The following is a 23,108-nucleotide window of genomic DNA, read 5'->3' on the forward strand; positions in this document are numbered from 1 at the left end:
CCTTCCTTTTTTATCTTCTTTTGTTTTCTTCCCTCTTCTTTTCTTTTCTTTAACCATTTGGAAAGCCTGTACAACTACAGGAGTTAGGCCACCTTAGACAGAGGAAGCTCTGAGGAAGTGCATGACTGGCAAAGGTTGAGGCCTAGGAGGCTAACACTTCTAATTGAAGATGCCAGAGGGCAAGAGGCAGGGCATCCTGTAAGAAATTACTGTGTGTAATATTCTAACCTCAGGGGAGCACCGTTTCCTTCCTTTTTGGAGATATGATAGCATGTGACACTATTAGGAATGTAGTCCATGAAGCATACCAAACACTTCTGACTCCTTCAAGAGAGCTGGGGCAAAGATGATTAAAGCTTTAAGTCCTTCCTAGAGAGTGGACTAAGAACGAAGTGTTCCCTGCTGTGATTCAAGTTATGATACATGGATAATGTGTTTTCCTCTACTTTCATTTCCATAGCAATTCAAAGAACCTTCCAACCTGCTGTCATCACGTGATTGCTAGCTAGGACAGCTGCTCCATCCTACTTGGTCACAGGAAGGCACATCTTCAAATCACCCCCTTTTTCTCTTTCTCAATGCAAGGGATATGTTAGCTTTACATTTCCTCCCCAGCATTATTCTAGTCTCTCACTGACCTGCCTTCATGTGTGCTGATGTCTCAGGTGACTCTCCGAAGAGGAGAGAACAATCCTGGGAAAAGCAGAATCGCATGCCCAGTCCTACTACTGTGGCCCAGCCCAGCTCTGGAAGTCGACAACTTAGCCTTTAATTGGGTCACTGTCATGGGCATCACTACAGTCATGGGTACTGTTCTACAGCTTATCTAATGACAGATTTGTGAGGAGCCTGGAACCTCTAGTGGTGACTAAGGAAACATGTCCACGCCATTTGTCAGGTTGCCATATGTTCCATTGGGAGTACCCACGCTGTGCTCTTCAAAATAGTGTAAGAGTGTAAATAGAGAACTAAAGAACATTCAGTGTTGTGTGTCAGCAGAACAGGAGGCATCGTGCTCTGCAAACGAGGAGAACCTGGAGTCACTCGACCAGGGCTTGGGTTTTGAGTCTCTTCTCCAGCTGTCCCAAATTAATCAAACACATATTTTCCAGACATTCTTCTTCTGTGAAACGTGGATAATAACTTTTCATGGCATGTGGTGGGGATCAAATGGGCAGACAGACCACAAGCACCTTGCACAGTGGATGGCCAAATGCTATGGTTACCAGAAACTTTTAATTGCATCACACCGTCACACCATTACATTTCTGTTAACAATGTGGCTAGTGTTAACTCAAAGCTTCATTTGTTTGAATTAGGAATTCGGTCCTCAGAAGCTAACTCCTGAAACATTCTTCAAACCATGGTAGACTATATTCCAAATTGTGCTCTCTCTGCTATTTCCAAGAGGAATTGGAGAATGTATTGGCTACATACGTGGGCGCCAGTGAGGCAGTGAAAATGAATGACCCTGTGGGCTGAAGACAGAGACCTCTTGAAGCAACTGAGCTGCAAGATGCAGCCTACGCAAGTTATTTTATTTATTATTTATTTTGTTAACTGCCCTTGGAGACAGCCTCTCTGTATCAGAGTGAAATCAGCTTGTCTTAAATTTTACTGTGGAAAATTCCAGAGTTGTGGACGTAGTCTTCTCAGGTGGCTGAAGTCAAAGTCTTTCTGAAATGGGCCCGGCTGTTAGAGGAGGCTGCCATCTAGGATGCTCCATCCCTCTATAGGGTAGGCATTAGTCCTGGACCACTTTATATTTGTATGAGTGTATAAACTCTGGATTTTAGGTCTCATATAACCCAGGCTGACCTTGAACTCTCAAAGTAGCCAAGAGTGACCTTGAATTCCTGATCTCCCAAATGCTGGGATTACCAATGTATGACCCTTTGAGTGGGAAGATGATAGCTATTTTCTTACTTGGGAGCTATGAAGACCAGTTGTGTATTGTTCCCTCTTAATAAGATGGAGCCTGTAAACAGATGAGTATGAAGATGAGGCCACTGGCATGTCTTCAGGTCCATGCCTATGTGAGATGTATATAGGAGCAAGTGGGGTGGGGAAGGCAAATATGGAAGAGTCAAAATCTTGGACTCAGAATCTCCACTGCTTCCCTGCCTACTATGTCTTGTCTTTCTGCATAGTTTCAATGGTCGTAGCTTGAGACTGTCCAGAGCTATTACCTAGCAGTAGAATCTGTGTGATCTGGTCAAAGGGAGGATGCCCACTTCTTCTCATCAAGTTTCTTCTCATTTTCACTCTGTGCTTTGGTGATTTTGAGTGGTCCTCGCCCCTCTTAGAGAATAATGCCTTCCCTCAGAGGTAGGAGCCAGATTAAAAGCCCAGATGTACACTGAGATTTCCTAAATGTAGGTTCTATCTCTTCCCTGCCTAGGTATGTGAACTCTGTTGGTCAGGTTATGCAACCTCTCAGTCAATTTATTTGTAAGATAGAAATAATCACAGGCACTTTTTAAAGAGGTCAGAATAATTAAATTACCATCACTTCAAGTGTGCTTCAAGGGCTAGCAATGTTGCCCAGTTGGTAGAGTGCTGGCCCAGCAGGCATGAAGTTCTGGTTTGATACTAGCCAGAATTAGGGAGGTAGAGGCAGGAGATCAGGAGTTCAAAGTCATCTTTGATTAAATAATGGGTTCAAGGCTAGCCTGCGCTACATGAGCCTATCTTTAAAAAATGCTTTGAAAAGTATAGAACTCTAGCATGCACTCTGATCAATGTTAGTTCTTGCTTTCCCAGTGAGCACAGTGAGGGCTCTTAGATAAGCAACATGAGAAGAAAATGATCTCTATAGGCACTCAAGTTTCAATACCCCTCTCCCACTTTTGTTATTATGTTTGATAGGCTGGGGATCAAGCCCAGGGCCTTGCATTTGTCTGCAAGCACTCCACAATTCTTCATCATTGTCTGGCAGTTTTGAACAATTCACCTTTCTTTAACTTCTCAAAATAAGGGCATTGTTTCAACTCTGTACTTCCTCGTTCATTTCTCTGCTTAGAAACAGAGAAATGTTCTCACACTGTTGTTGACTTAGAAGTACATGGGTTAACATAAATAAAACCCCTAGAAAAGTCCTTAGCACAACTCTTCAAGGAACACTTAGAAGGATGGACTGAAACTTTTATTAATTACTTTACTGACTTTTTATAACAAAGCAGGAGTGGCCGTGTTTGATTGGCACCAAAGTCTCTTTTATTGTTTTACCCAGTGCCTGGATTTATAATCACCAAACAACACAAGCACAGCTTTCTCCTCTTTCTTTTTCTCCTTCAGCCAGTTTGCACATCTTCCACTCCTGCTACCGGAGGAAGTGGTTGTTTCTACTCCATAGTAGATGCTGATCTTTTACAAATTCATCTTTAGAAAATGACAACCTAAATGACATTAGACAGTGGCATGAGCCAACGACATCCAAGTTTTCCTAGTCCACAGGCAGCCCTCCCCAGGCCTGTCCTCACACATTTTGGCTAGTGGTGATGAACAGAGCAAAGGATTGGGCCTCTCCTGAGGAGTTCGAGGCCCCAGGCAAATCATACTGTGTAAAATCCGGTTAAGATGACTATCAAGATCAATCTTGAAAGCAAAGAGGAGTCAAAGCAGGTCAGAGAGCAGCCAGAGGGATTTTGGGCAGGGAGGGAGGACCTGACTCACTAGCTCGGCCTCAGGGAGGGATCAAGGAACCAAGTTTCCAGAGAACAGCAGGCTACCTCAGCCCATCATGCTGACTCAATGCAGATGAAAGGCATGGGCTGGACCCTAAAGGCCCAGAACCAAGTCACATGGCACCTCACATGCCTGCTCCTAAAGGAACATAATACAATTAGTTTAAGATGCAGTGGCTATCAGGGGAAAGTCTAAGTAAGGACTTATTCCGGGTGAACTTGCTTTCTTAGATACCTTAGTCGTGTGGCTCAGAACTATTTGCTTCCAGGTCATTTTCTGGGGTGTGCCTATCTTCATCAACTACACAGAATCAGGTTCACCTCAATAATCCAAATCATAAGACACCACATTTTCAAAACTGAGAGTGTAGCTCAGAGCAGCTAGCCTTGATTGGATTCCTCTGAAAGCAAAGGGCATTTTCTTGCTCAGTTTTGGGCTCACTGTAGGAATCAGAGACTGGAACTGGATTATTTTGAGTTCTTTCGGGGAAATTCATTTAAGGTCATTTGCTTGGTGAACTTCAATATGGTTTACTTGGGCCTGAAAAGATGGATATGTTTAAGTGATTCCTTTAATTAGGGTTTCTATGGCTGTGAAGAGACAGCATGTCCATGTCAAATCTTAAAAATGAAAACTTTTAATTGGCACTGGACTGGCTTACAGGTTCAGGGGTTTAGTCCATTATCACCATAGCAGACAGCATTGTAGCCTGCAGGCATACATAGTTCTGGAGAAAGAGTTGGGAGTATATATTGACTGGCAGGCAGCAGGAAGTGAACTTGAGCTTCTGAGATCTCAAAGCCTGCCGCACCCATAATGACATACTTCCTCCAACAAGGCCACACCTCCTAATAGTGCCACTCCTTAGAGACTAAGCATTTAAATATAGGAGTCTTTGGGGTACATTCGTATTCAAACCATCACAGGACGGTGAAGACTATCTGAGGAGAGGGGAGGGAAGACAAGGCCCTGAGTCTGGGATGAGCAAGGCATCTAGAGGAGGGCAAGTGATTGGCATGGATGGAGCAGGAGCTTCAACCTGCATTTGAGGAGATGGAAAAGGAGTTTTGATAGGGACGGCAGATGAGAGAGATTTGACGGAATGAGTCAGAGTTAGGATATTCCCAACTCTCATGAGAAGCTCACAGGAAAGAGAAGCTGTTTAAGAACAGTGCAGAGAGTGGAGTCAGTGAGTTGGGAGTCAGTGCAGTGAGCTCAGTGCAGCTGAGTTCATCCATGGTGAGTTCATGCAGTTCAGTGCAGGTCAGCAGAGGCAACCGAAGCCAGAGAATAAGAAGCTCAGCAATTAGAACAAATTGCCAGAGTTAGTTTGAGGTCAAGCAGAACAATTCTGGGAGAATCTAAGAAAAGCTAGTTTGAATCAGTCACCTTGGAGAGGAGTTTGAGCCAGAACAGCTGAGTTGAACCAGCCAGCCAGAGATCAGAAAGAACTAGAAAGGGTGAAGTTATTCAGCAGTGAGCCTCTAAGATAACAATTAAATATGTTGACTAAAAGTTACTTTTATATTCATATCTATGACTTTTCGATTAGCTACCTAGCTTTTGTAACTCTTGCTTCTTCCATAGCTATAAAATGTGATAATAATGAACTCTTGGTCAACTGTCAATCTCTATGACCAAATACCTGGCCCAAAACCATTAGAAGGGGAAAACATTTATTTTGGGTCATGCTTTGAGTTGCTTTGGACATGTAGCAAGACAGTCCACCAAAGTAGGAATGCATGGTAGGGGAAGCCTGGTAGCCTCATGGTGACCAGGAAATTAAAAGAAAGAAAGGAAAACTGGGCAGTGGCCAGAGTGTCAGTACTCATCATGATCCTGGCCACAGTGACCTAACTTCTTTATATGAGGCTCTGTGTCTGCAAGGCAAGAGGCTGCTTCCTTCTATCAGTGACATTTGTTGCTTCAAAGCATGGACTTTTTGGAGATATTCAGCTTCCAAATCACAGCACAGTCCTTCTTCAAAAAGCTATTTTGATAAGTACATTTATTGAAGAATTAAAAGTATTCAGAATAAATTGTGCCTGGCATATAAGAGGTAGTGAATAAATGCCATTAATATTATTATTGATAAATGTTAATGGACTACATACAAGAAGTGAGTGAAGAGAGAAGAGTCAAGTCCATGGGTTTGAACTTGAATCAGTAAGGAAATGTTATGTAGCATTGCCAGAGTCTGGGACTATCAGGGAGCCTGGCTGGGGTGATCTGGCCTGTAATTTGTTACAGTACAGCTCCTGGAATCATTTTATCCTCTTGCCCACATGCCATAGGCAGTGCTTTCACAGTGGCTGTTTTGAGACCTGCTCTAATTGGATTGCTGTGTTCCGTCTCTGATATACATTTAACAAGAGTTGAAATACAGGGCAGGCATTCACAACCCGTTCTGCCTAAAGGCACACCATAAACAATCAGGAGCTAAGTTCACTGTTGCCAGATAAAGTATCATACAAGAATGCCAAGTCCACGAAAGAAGTGTCATCACCTGCCTGTCCCCATGGAGCGGCTGTCCCATCCTTGGCCAGCATAACTGTTTGGCAGAAAGGCCATCCATCTGTAGACAATGTCACGCCCACACAGAAGCAGGAAGGTAAATAGTTACAAAGAGCTGTTATCGCCTTGCCTTCAGCAGCTTAGATTTTTGTGAGTATTCTGAAAGATGTTCCCAAGGGCACTTGCTTCTTAATCAGCAGCCAAGTCTTACACACAAACAAGTGTCAGCAGGTTAAAAGCACGGTGCTCCTCAGCTTGCCTTTGTGGATAGACAAGTGAGCTTTGCAAACTCTGTTTAAGTAAGTTACTTCAGATAAGCTAGTCCCTTCCTCCAGGACCCCAGCTTACACAGGAAGAAGATGATAATTTGAGTTTATCAGGTTTTTCTAGATCACACACTCCACTATTCTTCTAGTGCTTGGCTTATACCCAATTGTGCACACCGGGATGAAAATTATTATTTTTGGAAGGCAAGAAGAGAAATGAAGGCAAAATAGTACTTGGGGATTGGAGAAGCCATGTCATTTCCAGATTGGTCAGAGGACTGCTATGGGGAGTGCTGGGAGTTTTATCCACTCTATGACCTCCTAATTCCTCTGTCCCAAGATCTCCTGACAGTAATAGTTTGTGTATAGCTCTTCTCATTTCAGGTCTTTACTCAGTTCACTGATCCTTCCTCCTCTGCTTCCTGTAGTCTCCACTGGGATGCTTTCCAGGACCCTACAATCTCCAGGTTCATCAGGCATATTGTGGTGAGTTGAAAGAAAATGCCCCCCCAAAGGCCCATAGAACATGGCATTATTAGAAGGTGTGGCCTTGTTGAAGGAAGTGGTCATTGAAGGTGGGCTTTGAGGTCAGGTGTTCGAGCCATGCCCAGGTGGCATTCACTTCCTACTGCCTGGTGATCAAGATGTAGAATTCTCAGCTTCTTCTCCAGTGCCATTTCTACCTGCAGGCCACCATGCTTCTCCACCATGGCAGCAATGGATTAAACCTCTGAAACAGTAAGCCAAACCCAATGAAATCTTTCCCTTTATAAGAGTTGCTGAGGTCACAGTCTCTTTACAGCAACAATAACCCTAACTAAGACACATATCATCTTGCTGCCATGCTCATATCCCTCCACATCTAGGTGGGTGTCATCACTGTGCAGTCACAAGGCCAGTATAGGGATTAGAGAAACCATCCTTTCTCATTATTTCCTCCCATCAACACTTCCAGGGCTGTACTTTACTCTGTGGATGGAATGGTCTGTCACAAACGCCATTTATTCTTTGAATCTCACTTTGAATCTCAGCCTGACCTGGAGCTCCTTATGCAATCCAGACCCATGTTAAACTTTCAGTGATCCTCCTGCCTCAGCCTCTTGAGTGATAGGGTGATAGGTTTGAACTGTAACACTCACCCACAAATTCAAATTCTGTAATAAAGACACTCCTCCTACCTAAAGAGTTCCAGTACTGTTCCCTCTGTGCAGAATAAAATCTGTGACTTACAGGAGACTTCAAAATCAGTTCCTTGCTGTGTCTTCTGTTTTGTTCTCTGATGATTTCCTTGCAAACTACACCAGACTCAGGGTACTCTGAACCTATCTTGGTCATCACCACATGTGTGTTTAAAAACTTATCGAAAGAAAGAGAATCTGCTGCAATGTACTTCAGAAGAAAGCTGTCAGGCACACATGGTGTACCAGAAGAAGGAGGGATTTACCCCCAGGAATGTTTCTAACCCACGTTGAAGATTCTGTGTAGGGAGATCCCAAGTTCATCGCTCCTCCAGAGAGGTAATTGTGAAGTTTCCCTGAATGCTTCCTACAGCACTGTGGTCTATCATTCTACTGTAGCGTCTGGTTTGACAACATAACCTTCACTGGACATCCTCTCCTCCTTCTTGCTTAACACATGTCAGTCACCACTGGCTGTTCACTCCTCTCCCAAATAAGCTTCTTGAAATTGAATGTCACCTTGTCAGATACTGGGAGGTCACGTAAGACACATCCATATGCTTTAAGAGATTTTGGGATTCCCAAGTTCTTTAAATGGTCATCACTTGAAGTATGACTTTGCTTTGCTCTTACTCCCTTCTTTCTTTTCCCAGAAAAACTCTCATCCTGAACAACTTAAAGTCACCTCCTCTGTGGAAGCCCCAGAGACGCTGTCCTACCACTCACTCACACATACGGCTGCAGTGACTTGCTATGTTCCACAGGGCTGCGTGATTCTGCACACAGGCTTCTACCCTGTGGGATCTACTGCTCTTTGTGGCTAGCAATTATTTCCCAGGATGCAGAGCCCTATTTGTCATGTGATATGCTGATTAAAATATTATGGCAAATAAGTAAGCTGGCATGTAGCAAGTTAGGAGTTCAAAGGAAAGTAAAAGCAAAAATGGTTGCCAAATAGCTGGAAGCACCACACACACACACACACACAAAAAGATTCATTAATTCACTAAGCATGTAATTATCGAGACCCTAGTATGTTCCAGGCACTCTTTGGTATATAATGCAAATCAAAATTAAATCACAAGCACAATTCCTACAAATTTTGATTGATTAGTGTGGTGACTAGCTACTATGAATCTACTGTAGTTAGTAGATGCTGTGGATCGGAAAGCTAACCAGAGAATAAGTGAGTAACTGAGGAAGTGTCCATAGAAAAGGGGCTGCAAGCAGAACACAAGGGGATTCAGAATGACTACAAAGGAATGGATTAAAAAGTTGGTGTGCATGTTATGCTGGAATAGTTGACAGGTTAAGTTACCAGCATGTAGTCCCATAATCTTGATTGCAGTGGGCTGGATGGACACAGGCTTCACAACAGACTAATCCTATTCCTCTCAAGCCTGAAATATCCTTGCTAAAACATGGCCACTTTTCCAAGCATGCCTGCAATGAATTCAGGTTTAAATGCAAAATACTTCTCCAGCATAGATCAGTACTAATTTATCAAAGTCCATGGAGCAAATGCTCTCAGTTGACAAAAGTATGGTAGAGAGGCATGCTATATTTCAAAGGATGAAACAGACCGGGAGCCACACGTTTAGGAAAGCAGATAGTTCCACTCAGGACATGTCACAGTTGCCATCAGTCAGTTCCAGCAAAATTACCCAGGTCGAACAAACTCACAGCAAGTCACTGGCATTATTATTCCCTACTATTCTAATAGTTAATGCATCAATTTTGCCTTTTAAGGATTTTCATATAAGAAGAACAACAAAAGTAATGGGTAAAATAGAATCCAGGGACATAGAAGTATTTTTAAGAACAAATGATTTAAAAGTGAGATTCTGAGGGCTGATAGGTCACTCTGCTGCAAGGGTCTTAAAGCAAAGTTATGCAACTATGAATCATAAAAGTTTCAATGAGGAAGAAAGGGAACCGATTCCTAAAGGAAGTGGAGCCACTGTGCGGGGACTTTCCTGGGAATTTGGTATTTAAAGGTCCTAAAGGAGGCTAAGCTTTTGGGAGGCCTTGCAAAGACCCACAGACCACTGCAGGGGGCAGCAGAGCAATTCCCCACTCCTCCGCAGCTTCTCTGGAGGAGCACACACTATAATCCAGACTCCTTTACATGGCATCTAGGGTCACCCTGTCCCCAGGACATCCCTCTCATCTTGCTATTAGCTTAGCATATAAACATTCCTAGCACTTCGTAGGTGTTCCAAGCTGTTTTGAATTTCCATGTCCTCTAGCTTCCTGTCTCAGCTTTCTCTTATTACCAGCCCAGGCCACCTATACTTTGCTAATAAAGAAGCATTATAGAATCTTCCTTCCTTCCCTCCTTTTCTTTCTTCCTTTTCCTTCCTTCCTTCCTTCCTTTCTTCCACCTTCAAGACAGGGTTTCTTTATATAATAGCCTTAGCTATCCTGGAATTTGTAGACTAGGCTAGCCTTTAACTCACAGACATCCATCTCTGCCTCCTGACTGCTGAGATTAAAGATATGTGGCATCACACCTGGCTTTCATTTTTTTTTTTTTATGATAGTATATGTTTAAACCTTGAATCACCTCTCCATTTATCTGTCTTTGTTACCACGTGAGAACCAGAAAGGTAGGGAATCTCTCTACTCCTTATTGCATTATACTCCAAGGCTTAGCATATAGTAAGTGTTTATTGGCTGTTTGTTGAGCGAATAAGGCTAATGTATAACAGAGTAGCAGGAAGTATTTAGCAACCTAGTGAGGTTTCTTTAGTGAGTCGGTGGCTAACACATGGCAATATTCCCCTGATGGCATATTACTATTTCCATTTCACTACTGGAAAAAAATAAGGTGACTCAGAAGGTAGAAGATGGATCAGAGTTCAGTAGGTTAAATAATGCCCCACAAAAGCGTGTGGAGCCACGCTTGTCAATTATTACATTCCATGGCAAAAATAATTTGCAGATGTGGCTATATTAAAGATCTTGAGATGGGGATATTATTATTGGTATTATTGGCTGAACCGATATAATCACCAGCATCCTTATGGGAGGGAATAGGTGGACATTTGATTGTAGGAGGAGATATTAAAATGACCAGCAGTAAGAGGTGTTTATGGTCCTCTTGTTGTCTCTGACAGTGGGGAAAGGAACCATGAGCTGAGGAATTCAAACAGTGTATCTCTAGAAGCTGGAAAAGGGAAGGTATGGGTCTCTTTAGGGTCATTTGGGAAGAGAGCCTGCTCTATCATCCTGCTTTGACCTAGTGAGATGTACGCACTGATCTCCAGGACTGTAGAATACATACGTATTGTATTAAAGGTATCAAGTTGTGGTCATTTGTTACAGCAGCTGGAAGTGTGATTGGTGTGGCACTGTCAGCTGTGGTAGATAGACGTGCCTTTATTACTCCGGAGCTCTGCCTCCTGAGAACTTGTGGTTTGGGATGAGTAACTTAATTTCTTATGGTCAGGTCATAAAGCTACATGGGCAGCATCCTGCAGGAGAAATGTTGGTTTATAGCTGCTTTTTTCTGTAAAGAGGTCAAGTGAGCACCTGGATATTCACTTAGCACTGCCTGGAGGCAGGTCATCTCTGGAGGGAGGCATTGGCTCTACACTGCTTACTACTCATGTGTTGCCATGGCAGCCCCAACAGGGACACACTTACAGTTTCCTGTTATGATTTGAGTACGAAATTTTAAAAGCCTGGCAGGTGCCTGGTAGATTTTGGAAAAGTGCTTCCATCTTGAGGACTCTGACTTCATCAGTGGATGAACTTCATCAGTAGATCAGTGCATGGTGTGATGATATTAGGACATGGTAGAAAATAGGGTGCAGGGCCTCATTGGAAGAAGTAGCTTGCAGGGACTGCATTCTGGAAAGAAACCGCTTGCCCCAGCTAATTCCTAGCTCTCTGCTTCCTGGCCACTGTGAGCTAAATAGTCAGCAATATGCCTGCTATGCCTACTGACTCAGTCAGCAAAGGATCTAGCTGACTTTGGACTGAAGTCTTGGGACAAAATAAATTCCTCCTTAAGTGTAACCATCATACTGGGAGACAGTAGGGAAAGGAACCTTGGGGATGCTTTGTGTCTCATTGGGGGTCTCAACAATGGTGTCATTGTTGTTTCTCTTCTTCCCAAGGAAAGCTGAGGACTAGAAAGAGTAAGTGATTGACCAAAGTTTGTATGGTTAGTGCCTGAGCTGGTACTTGAACCTCAGTCTCTGAGTCCAGCTAATGGGTCTGTTATTTAACGCCCACATTGGTGGTTCTCAAGGTGGGGCCAATGGCATCAGTATCAACTAGGAACTGAATTCTCAGCTTCTATGCAGGACCAATAAAATGAATTAGAAATCCCGAGGTGGGATTGACAGTGACCAAACGAGATGTCTGAGTAATTCTGACACATCACTGTTCTGTGCCAGCCAGTCTTCTTAGAACCTTTCAGAGGGACAGTCACCATCTTGATCTAGACTTAGACTGCTCACGTCTCTGGGATGCTGTGTCAACACTGCAAAGACATTCTGGGATTCTCCCATCACAAGGGGAAGCTATAGTGCATGCTCTCTCCATGGACTTACAGAGGGGTGGAGTGGATTCTGTCTGATAGACACAGCATGATGTGGTTATTATTTTATTAAAATATCATATTCATCATTTAATTCATTAAATTGTTATATTTATTAAAATATAACACCCTATTATATTTTCTAATTGTGTATATATTAGCCTGAGATGGCAAGGGTCCACTGATACCTCTGTTGAGAACCGATTGATTCAGCTGTGGTTTTGAAGCACCCACATATCTAGGGTTCTCAGAACAAGACAGGGTCCTTGTGTTCTTGGCCTTCTGCAGACTGTAGTGACCTAAAGCTCAGAATATATGCATCCCCAAACCTGGGCAGGAATGAGTTAATATCAGAAGGTAGATTTCATGCCTCTGTACTCTGCTGGCATCATGAATAGAGATGTGGCAAGCCTGGGAATTCCTCAGTGCAAATCCACTGGTGCAGATCTCATGGTTTACATTGCTCCTGCCAACTCTAGGAATCATGCATGGTTTCAGAAGACTCACCTGTTTACCTGCCTGGCTCTCACTGTGTCTGTGGGAACCCCATGGGCTGCCCTTCAGTTTTTCAGCCCAGGATCATTGTGTGTGAATTCTACAGCACTAGAATGGGGGAGGCAGTGACTTGACTAAGGACAAAGTAAAATAGAAGCTAACCCAGTAGCAGGATAGTAGCAAGCTAAGCGTGTGTAGTTTACAGGAACAATCTGAAAATAGAACTTTGTAGAAAGCAGGTTTAAAGAAATCATAGCTAGTGAATGGTGCAAGTAGAGAGAGAGGTATTTGCAGCTTTTTGCTTTGTTTTGCAGAGCTGGGAATAGAACAGCCAGGACATCCCACTGTCCTGAAGCTAGGCAGGTGCTCTAGTACTGCTACGCTTAGAGTTGCTTGTTCTGAGAATCTTTAGACTTATAGCATACTTTTTCCTCCCTCCCTCCCTCCCTCTGTCTCTCTCTCTCTCTCTCTTTCTCTCTTTCTCTCTCTCTCTCTCTTTCTGTCTCTCTTTCTATTTCTCTCTCTCTTTCTCTCTCTCTCTTTCTATTTCTCTCTCTCTCTCTCTCTCTTTCTCTCTTTCTCTCTCTCTCTCTCTTTCTCTCTCTCTTTCTATTTCTCTCTCTCTTTCTCTCTCTCTCTTTCTATTTCTCTCTCTCTCTCTTTCTCTCTTTCTCTCTCTCTCTCTCTCCTTCTTTCCTTTTCTTTCTCTCTTTCTTTGTTCTTAATTACACCAGGGACTGAACCCAGGGTGTTGTACATACTAGAGGAGCAATCTACCAGTGAGCTATATCTACATTTCTTTGCTTCTGAGGTTAAGATTAACAATATGTGTGGCCACTCACAGCCTTAGTGTGTGTGTGTGTGTGTGTGTGTGTGTGTGCACGCGCATTCATGTTCCAAGCCCATAGATTAACTTTTGCTAATTCTTGCCTCCTCCTGGCTTAGCTGCTTCCACCAATAATTTGGAATACATACAAAGGCTGCAAGGATTCAGCAGTTACCTGGCCAATAACTTGCCATTTCTGATGTTACTTAATTTAATTCTCATCTTCCTTACTCCCAGACAGGAGGCAAACAGACATCTTATTTGTCCTGACCTGATGGTTATGTCGTAGTATATTCATTAATCCATCATCCATCCATCCATCCATCCATCCATCCATCCATCCACCCACCCCAAACCCATTGAGCAAATCTTTGATGGCATTAACAGTGCTAAGCATGAGAAATACAATAGTGATTCAATACAAAAAGCCAATGCTGTCATGTTTACAGTCTGGAGTGGGAGGCAGAGACAAGCTTGGCTAATGTGAAGCATCAAAGGAAGGCCAGGGATGGCCATAGGGGAAAGAAGAGGAAGGATGAAGGGAGAAATGGAGAGAAAAGAGGTGGGGATTTGCTAATGGCTCTAGTAGCACTAGAAGCAACAGGTTTCAGTAGGAGAGGAGTGAGCTCATATTGCATTTTCACATCTTGTTTCATGTTCTTTCTTTCTCTCTCTCTCTCTCTCTCTTTCTTTCTTTCTTTCTTTCTTTCTTTCTTTCTTTCTTTCTTTCTTTCCCTTTCTTTCTTTCTTTCTTTCTCCTTTTTTCTTTCTCTTTCTTTCTCTCTCTCTCTTTCTTTCTTCCTTTCTCTCTCTCTCTCTCTCTCTCTCTCTCTCTCTTTGTTGCTTAAAGCTGAATCTGTCAAAGGTATGAAAGGATGACCCAGGCCAGTGTTGCTGACCTAATGTGGTAGTGGGGAGGGAGATAGCTGACCCAGTGTGGGAGAGGATGGAGGGAAGAGAGAACCAGAGGCATGGTGATTAGATTTGGTCATGGGCTGGCTATAAGCAGAAAGGAGGAATCAAGAGTGAATGTTAAATTTGTCGTTTAAATAGTAAAGAGCCATTCTTATTGTGCAGGATACAGGCATTATCATTTAATCCTAATAATGTTTCCATTGGACTATTATTATTCAAATGGGGAAACATTCAGTGATCTGCACTTCTGGTGTGATCACACTGCTAGTAAGCAAGAGAGTTAGCATCTGAAGTCAGACAGCCTCCTTCCAGATTCTCTGTGATGGTCATTAAGACATTGACCCATTTCCTAGAAATGATTGGTGGTATTCAAAATACACTGGGCTTAACCTACTCTCTTCCCCATAGTTGGAGCAGTAGGGGACACCTGCCTGGTAAGCTGAACTCAGGAGATGGGGCAGGAGAAAGATACAGTTAAGGCAGTTGTGTTATCAGAGGGGACTCAGTAAGGAGCCCTGGCTGATGACAGGGCCTCTAGAGGACAATTGGCCATCCTATCCTGACATGAGAACAAACTCCTGCTCTGCCAGGTAATGAACATTGAAGAAGCATCCTCAGCCACAGATCCCTAGCAGGTTATCAGGAAACACACAACAACTTCAATTTGGACCCGCACAGAAAGGTACTGCTTCCACTGACCCTCTGCCACACACAGCCAGTTATGTCGTGTGTTCTAGAGAACAGGCCTGGAAAAATAGCTGCAAGGACCTCCTCTCACTGAGCAAAAGACACAAAGGCACAGCTCAGTGGTGAGCTGGCCTGCTTGTGGCTGGTCAGCTGCAGAGGGCCACCAAGAGCATGGCAGAAACTGGCGTGTTTGACCTAAAACCATCAGTTAACATACGGCCCGTGCACCCTCCCCCATGCATCCCAGTAGGTGAGACTTGGAGGCTGTAGATTGCAGCGCCAAAGCTGTTTACCACCAACTATTTCTTTGATCCAAAAAAGCCGCTAACTTTAACTATGTTGGATAACAACTGGTACACAGCTGTCTGGTTCCTCAGGGTTCGTCCTTGAAGAACTTGATGATCAAGACAGGTGTGATGGAGCAAGACTGTAATGTCTGTGTTTAAGAAGCGGGGCCAAGGAGATAAAGGAGTTCTAGGTCAATCATAGCTCTACAATGCATTTTCAGGTCATCTGGGGCTACTTGAAACAGTACCTCAGAATAAAGTAAGAGAGAAGGCCCAGGCTGTTAAGGGAGTGTACTGCTTACTCTTGCAGAGAATCAGTTCCCAACACTCATGCTGGGCAGCTCACAACAGCCTGTAACTGTACTGGGTGAAATGCCCTCTTCTGGCTTTAGTAGGTACCACAACCACACAGCTACACAGCCACACAGCTACACAGCCAGCCAGCCAGCCAGCCAGCCAGCCAGCCATGCACACAGGTAGCCCTCCACAGCCACACACACCCCAAGCCTCACAAGTATACATAAAAATAAAAATAAAATAGTAGAAAGCAGTGGGTGCCGCTGCTGCTATTGTGGCTTTAGATAAATCATATCCATATGTCTTAGAAATAATGTGCCACTTTGATGACTTTCACAATGTTAAGCCATTGACAAATTCAGTCCCACACATAATACAGGCCTTACCCTTTCTCGATAGTCTATCTTTCCTTGTCTTGAAACCACTATGATTCACAAAGCAGCAGAAGCCTATTGGAAAACACCTAGAATTTGCTACCTCAGGTTTGCTAGCAGGACTCACACGATTACAGGTGTCGGGTAACATGTTACTTTTCCATGCTCCTCCTATCCTGGGATACGATGCTGAGGAGGAGCTGCAGGTCACCTCTCTAATGTGAGTTCACCTGGCCACTGAGCTCTGCTGAGTCGCCTAGCCTTTCATTAGCTGGCTCAAAGCAGCCATTAGCCCTCTGGGGACTAAAGCAGATATGCCCTCTTCAGCATTCTCTCTGAATGATTGCTTCCCAAATACATTGGCAAGGAGCCAAGGGGTGACTGGATGGGGTCCATGGGCAAGTCAATTAGCCTCTCAAGAGGGCTGATGGCTCTGGTGAAGAGGAGATGGAAGGAGGGCAATGTCCCATGAATCCTTACTTCAGTTGTACACCCTACCTGCTCTGCCTGCCACCTCCCTGAACAGTCCTTCAAGTGGCCCTGTGCCTTTGCATAGACTCTCTTGAGTACCATTCTTAAGGATCCTAAGGTTGTTTTTTTTTTGACTTATAAAAAATCTTGATTATCCTTTGAGATTCAAATCAAATGCCATTTGTCTCTGATACCTCCTTATTTGCTTATTTTAGAGACTATAATTTAACAAGTTATGCTAGACAGTTGCAGACAGGATGGGCAGAGTGGTACCAGCTCTCATAGAGTTGACTGACAGGAAACAGGCAAATGAATCAAGAAATGCCATGTGATTATGGCTATGGAAAGAGGAAGGTGGGTAGATGAGGTCACATCAGAGAGGTGACCTGCAGCTCCTCCTTGGCATTGACAAGCTATGGTGAGCATGACAAAGTAACACATTATCCCATAACAGAAAGGAGATTTTTTTTTAAAGACTAGGATTTGATATCCTGAAGCATAAACACATTGGTTTTCTTTGAAGAATACAAAGAAAGTTAGTACAGCCAGAGTATGGGGCTAAAGGCATCATGAGTTGAGGGCAGGAAAATCTCAGAGAAGTTTGGTTTTATTCTGAACAAGTGAGAGAGAAAAGCTGGCAGTCTGCTGTGTGGATGGGGTAGGGATAAAAGAGAAGATAGAGGTGCAGTACAAAGGCAGAGAAGCCACTTAAAGACTCATTCAGAGGGCCGAAGTGGGCCATTGAGAGAGCGATTTTAGAAGTACAATCAGTGGTACTTTGCTGTTAAGTTGGATTTGGGGCAGAAAAGAGGAGTCCTGGGCAACTGGGTGGGTTCCTGAGAAAGGAGAGATGGATGTAGAGGCAGAGGTAATGTGAGCAGGGCTGAGGTGTCTAATGTCTGTTTAGGATTTGTTAATTGAGATGCCTACCGGGTAGCTGAAGGAAATTACCCAGTAGTTAAAACAATCAGTAAAATCTGGGGAAAGAGATTAGGAAAAAGAAAAGAGGTTCCATGCTGGTTTCTAGTGTGTGATGTTGAGTGGTGGGGGATATTTAAGGGTGGAGCTTATTGGGAAGCCTCTGAGACAAAGTCCTTAATTGAATTAAGAGAGTTGTAAAGCTCAAGAAGAAGGAAGACCAAAGTGTGCATACTTCCGTCCTTCTTAGAAGGGGGAACAAAATACCCATGGAAGGAGTTACAGAGATAAAGTGTGGAGCAGAGACTGAAGGAAAGACAATCCAGAGACTGACCCACATGGGGATCCATCCCATATACCATCACCAAACCCAGACACTCTTGTGGATGCCAGCAAATGCTTGCTGACAGGAGCCCGATATAGCTATTTCCTGAGAGGATCTGACAGTGCCTGACAAATACAGAAGTGGATGCTCACAGCCATCTTTTGGATTGAGCACAGGGTCCCCAATGAAGGAGCTAGAGAAAGGACACAAGGAGCTGAAAGGGTTTGCAGCCCCATAGGAGGAACAACAACATGAACTAACCAGTATCCCCAGAGCTCTCAGGGACTAAACCACCAATCAAAGAGTACACACTCATGGCTCCAGCTGCATATGTAGCAGAGGATGGCCTAGTCAGTTATCAATGGGAGGAGAGGACCTAGTCCTGTGAAGGCTCTATGCTCCACTGCAGGGGAATGCCAGGAAGTGAGAGAGGGTGGGTTGGTGATCAGAGGCGGGGGGGGAGGGAATAGGGGTTTTTTTCGGAGGGGAAACCAGGAAAGGGGAGAACATTTGAAATGGAAATAAAGAAAATATCTAATAAAAAAAAAGAGAGTTGTGATGGAATCTCAGCTAGTTCTCATGACTCTATTGTTGGAAAAAAGAAAGAAAGAGGGTAAGCCTGCTCTGTCCTTAGTTCTTAATGACTTCCTGTCCCACCATGTGATCATTTCTATCCTATAGAAACTCAAGCCATGCCTTCTACCATGATGCTATGTAGCACAAGAGTGGGGATGGGTTTGTGTATATGTGACTCATAAACCAGTGCTATGTTGGCTGGACTTCTTAGCTCCCCGAATTGTGTTAAATGAACCTGTTGTCTTTATAAAATATGCAGTCTCAGGTGTTTTGTCATTGAAATGGAAAGTAGATCTTTAGGAGTTTAAAGCAGTAAGACTAAATGCTTCTTAGAGAGAGTCTAGAAAGCAAAAGCAGGATTTACAGGTTGCTCTCCCTGGAAAGGATTCTTTTTGGCTTTCACCCTAGTGTCTGCACTGCCTTTGGAGTGAATGAGGAATTTCTCCCTCTTTTTCAGGGAAATATTAATAACCCCATGGAAACTACCTGTTCTAACTTCTGGAGGTTTTTTTTTTTTTTAACATTGTATCAATCATTAAAATTCACCTTCATCCTACATTAAACTTAATTATATACAATTCCTTAAGAGTAGAGTTACAATTGACTAGTTTGACATGTTGCAATTTACAGATATTTAATTAAGATACCATTTGATTTTGACCTTTGCAGCTTTATTTGTGCACATTAGAGCCAACTCTATTTGTAACGTTTCACGCTATTTTGGGATGCTCTTGACAGCCTCATCCAAGGACAAGGGGCATCAATACTTCTTTGGCAAAGTAAGCTTGTTCCTCTGAACTCTCAACATGTTTTATGCCCCTTTAAATACTGTCGCATTATAGCCAATTTTGTATATATGACCCCATTAGAAGGTCAGTCTGGAGAAAGTAAGAACTTAGAGGCTAATGTATGGCAAAGAAAATTTGGAGTTATTTGGGCTTATAAATAAAAACCAAAACCCAAAACCAAAAAGCCAAGTTCAAAGGGTCAGTGTACTTTCTATCCTTTCTTGGGAAATAATTCCTGCTCACCTTGAAATGTGTGTCATATGAAGTTAATGTGCTCTGGCACTCTTAAAAAAGAAAGCAGTATGAGGGACAAGTGCGAAGTGATGGCTTGAGTCCTGGCCACACCTTCTACTAGCAGGAATTCCTGTGTCAGAAAATTCATGTCTGTGGTGGCTTCTCTATGTGCCTAATTAAATAAAACCATGTTAATCTTAAAACATTGCATACTTAAAGTGTGTAGGGTGTGGGTCTGATACTAAGGTTCTGTCCCCCAATTGGTTCTTGATCTATCCCTAAAGATACCAGAGACCAATTGCTGGATGGAAGGAAAGAGGCAGGAGTTCCAGGTCCCTGGAAGGGAGGGGAGGAGATGCAGAGGAGGAAGGGAATTTTTCACTATGCTTTAGAGGGACAAAAGGTGACCAGCCATGTGAGATCTTGGATGGAGTGGCCATAGACCACTTTTCCAGGCGGGAGGTTAGGGTGTTGAACTGTGACTAAAGGTAACTGAGCAATTAAAGTTGAGGATGCATTTAGGGTGCTGAGCTAAAGTATTGGGAAGGGCACCCTAGCCATGGGAAATTAGTAGTGTCCAGCAATTGAGCCAAGAAAGTAGGTTGAAATTGAGCAATGTATGTGTCTGTGTTTTTCATCCAGAGTCTGTTTCTGGAGCTTAAAGCGGGGTAGCAAAACCTGCATGCTACAAAAGTATATAAAAATATTGACAAAAGGTCAAGGATCTTGCACTATGTACCTCAGAAAGTGTGTCTGGAAATTTCTAGAATTATCTTTGTTGCTCAGAAAACAAAACAACAGTTGTATGTAAAGAATAGCCAACTGGAAGAGATGCTGTTAAGCATATCCCTCAGTAATAACCTAACTAAGGCCAGGCATGGGGTTCATGCCTACTAACCCAACACATGGGAAGCAATGGCTGGAAGAATGCTGAGTTTAAGGCCAGTTTAAACTATAGTGTGAAAGTCTGTCTCAGAAATGAAACCAACCAACCCAAGGGAAACCCTGCCAAATCATCTTCTGAAGAGTCTCCTGGCGGTAGAGAACAGGATCCTGTGCCACCACTCACGCTCTGGCCTGCTGCGTAACTGCCTCTTTGCTGCCAAAGAGCTGAATCTGGCTGGATCATCACCTCTAGTGATGACGAGAAGACACGGTTATGTGGATTAGAGTTTGTTGCTTGGTGCCAAGGAGCTCCAATGAGCCACAGTGAAATTCAGTTCATCTTGGCTGTACCCAGCTGAATATGTCAAAGGCTCTAAGATGCTCTATGGAGAACTTTGGATTTTATGGTCTGGCAACAAGAGCATCTGGAAATGGATGTTAAGCAGAGAAGAGGGGCTTATACTTTCTCTGTCATGTACATATTCTGACTTTATGGCTGAGAGCCCAGCTTAGGGTAGGCAAGGTCAAGCTGCAGCTGGCCTTGGTTTCCCTCTGCCATTTTGTATTAGAAAATGGAAGGAGATAGAATCCAACTTGCCAGATTAGTTTAAGATTGCCTCTTGTGGTGAATTGAATGTACTTAGCCCAGGATGGGGCCTAGTTGGAGGAAGGAAGGACATCATTGTGTGTGTGTGTGGGGGGGTGGGGCTTTAAAACACTCCTCCTAGCTGCTTGGAAGTCAGTCTTCTTCCAGCTGCCTTCAGATGAAGAGGTAGAGCTCTCAGCATCTCCTGTACCATGCCTGCCTGGATGCTGCCATGTTCCTTCCTGCCTTGATGATAATGGACTGAATCTCTGAACCTGTAAGACAGCCCCAATTCAGTGTTGTCCTTATAAGACTTGCCTTGGTCATGGTGTCTGTTCATAGCAGTAACACCCTAACTAAGACACCTCTTGGTTAGCACACTGCTTTCTGCTGGTATTTTGTGTGAGGCTGGATGATGATGCAAACACTGTGAAGAACGTATATCTCTCCATGTCAGCATCTCAGGAGTCTTTCTACTGGAGTATCTGGGTGGGAAGGGTACACAGAGTAGGGACTGTGTATTTCCATACTCAAATATGCCGACAGTGTAGATCACTCAATAAAGAAACTTCAGTATATTAGTCGCAAAGCCAATTGGCTCCCTTCACTACCAAGTTCATGGCTTGCAACTTCCTGATAAGCCTGAGAAGGCCACTGCTGAGCAAGGGCTTCTCCTGGGGTGCCACTTGAGAATTTTGCAATTGTGGTTAGGGTGGGACTAGACAGAGATGAAGGACTAGCACCAAATGCAAAGGTGTAGTTATTTCTTGACTACACCACTGCAAGTTGAACTACTGCCCTTTGTAGCAATGAACTAATTAGATTAAAACCATGAAAGTTCCTTCCTGACCTGAACCTCTCATGTGTGGCAAACTTACATGTGAAGTGGGTCAAGGACTTAGACAGGCTCCCTGATAGGTAAACAGATAGGGAGAGGGGCCATGACTAGGTAACATAGATAGTTAACTTCCATGATGACTGGCTTCTTCACCATCCTCTGAACCTGATACAAGCGTCTGGCAGCTAAAACCAAGGCCTTCTGGGCTTTTTTCTTTTTTTTTCTTTTTTAGGTAGGGCCCCTGTTGATGAACTGGCTCAACAAGTTCAAGGTTGGGTCAAAATAAGTTGGTCAATCTGCCATCTTGCCTTTCTTCAAATTGACCAGCCCTACATTAGAGAAGACCTTTCAAGGACTTTAACTCCAGCCCTCAAGGAGAAGCTGATGGTCTTTGGCTTTTCAAATCTGCTTTCTGCCTTGCAGATGGTCTTTTTTTTTTAATGTGCTTGTTATATGTGCGTTTCCTCACCCTCAATAAAAGCCATTCCTAAATTACTGATTTTATCTCCTGTTTGCTGTGTTTGAGATTTATCAAGATCTTACTTATTCTGCTCAACACTTTCCCTGAGTTTTGATTCTTTAAATTAAGACCCCTGAACCTGACCAAGACCTCTAGACAGTAACAGTCATGGGCCAATTGTACTTCTAATTGCTCCAGGAACTCATCCCTGACCAGTTCAGCCTAAACTTAACTAAGTGACCCACCTATAAGACTTGTAACTGCCCTCTGTCAGTTTCTGAACTTCATTATGATGATTATCAGTTTGCTGCCTCAGTTGGTTTGGAATCTATATGCTCCAGCTTCCTGATAGGTAAACAGGATAACACATGTATCCTTGCTCTGGAGTCCTTCTTTGACTCAGTAGAGGTTATATGTACATTAGGATATATGTGTTATATTTTCATGGTGGGTGCTGCTCCATGATCACTAAAATTAATTCCCTTCGTCTTTATGTAAGGACTGTGTGATAGCAGAAGCTTTCTCTTAAATCTTTGGTATTCTCTGATGGTTGGTTCTGGCTGGATCTCACCTGGCTGCTTTGGCTGATTTCTTACTCATTTCTCTGCCCAATGGCAAGTAATGAAGTACCAGGGGAGTGACTGCATCTCAAGCAGGAGCCACAAGAATATATATCCACTGCTCAGTTTATCTCATTGCCCAGTCCCATTCAGTGCTATGGCTCAGAGATTTCTGTTGGACAAACTCATTCTTTAGGTGTTCATGGTTAGCTACTGGCAAATTTATACAAGTTGTCAACAAACTGAACCTTTCTTTTCAATTTTTACATTTGCTACATCCTTGCCCACCCCTGTACAGATCTCTCTCTCTCTCTCTCTCTCTCTCTCTCTCTCTCTCTCTCTCTCTCTCTCTCTCTCTCTCATTCTTGTTCTGCAGAAATGACTCAGCTACC

General features: G+C 43.4%; 1 protein-coding gene across 1 annotated transcript in view; it reads right to left on the bottom strand.

Moving 5' to 3' along the window:
- Nucleotides 1-23,108, bottom strand: part of Pcsk5 (proprotein convertase subtilisin/kexin type 5) — a 416,074-nt gene that overhangs the window by 106,912 nt on the left and 286,054 nt on the right. The window lies entirely within an intron of this gene.

The sequence above is a fragment of the Mastomys coucha genome, unplaced genomic scaffold (assembly GCF_008632895.1).
Source record: "Mastomys coucha isolate ucsf_1 unplaced genomic scaffold, UCSF_Mcou_1 pScaffold21, whole genome shotgun sequence".
NCBI lineage: Eukaryota > Metazoa > Chordata > Mammalia > Rodentia > Muridae > Mastomys > Mastomys coucha.